We start from the raw sequence: 785 nt of genomic DNA on the forward strand, positions 1-785 counted from the left end.
TAGTGAAAGGATGGCTTCTTGGTGGAGGCAATCCTTCCAACGACTTGAATACGTCCTCATAGTTCTTAACTATGGTAATGTCCTCAACTCCCAAACCTTCTTTGTCATCTCCTCCCATGGCGGTAAGAGTGACTAGAAACACNCTGAACTGTGGGCTGCTCTCAGTATTTCCTCTCTTAATCCACTCCGGTCCGGTATAGTAATTCTTCCATTAATGAGTAGGGTGTCATCATCTGCCAAATGATAACCACTAGCATTTNCTCCATTTTCAAATATAACTCTGCTCCTGCTGCAGTCTATATGGGCTTGGTGCTCTGACAACCAATCCATTCCCAATATAGCATCAAACCTCTCCAACGGCATCACTAGAGGATTCACCGGGAGGTTTGCATCTTGCAAGACTATCGACACTTCCCTGAGCCATCTTCTCGTCTTCAAAGGCGGTTGATTACCAGTGGTGTAGACGTTGATGTTCACTTCTTCCTCCTCACACAAGTCTCCAAACTTGTCAACCACGTCGGGGGTCACAAAACTATTGGACGCTCCCGAATCGAACAGTACATGTGTGGGGTTACCACCAACAAGTAATGTTCCTAAATGCAAGGCAAATATAAAAATGCAATGCAATAAACTAAACACACAATCACACAACAATCACAAGAGAGTTAGAACCCAATCAAACCTGTTATAGGGCCCTTCGCGGCCTTTGGGGTTTTGGGTGGCTCTACTCCTAAAGCAAAAACATTTGCTGGGGTTGCTTGCTTCTTCGCTGGGGGTTCCTTCAC

The sequence above is a fragment of the Camelina sativa genome, chromosome 15 (genome assembly GCF_000633955.1).
Source record: "Camelina sativa cultivar DH55 chromosome 15, Cs, whole genome shotgun sequence".
Lineage (NCBI taxonomy): Eukaryota > Viridiplantae > Streptophyta > Magnoliopsida > Brassicales > Brassicaceae > Camelina > Camelina sativa.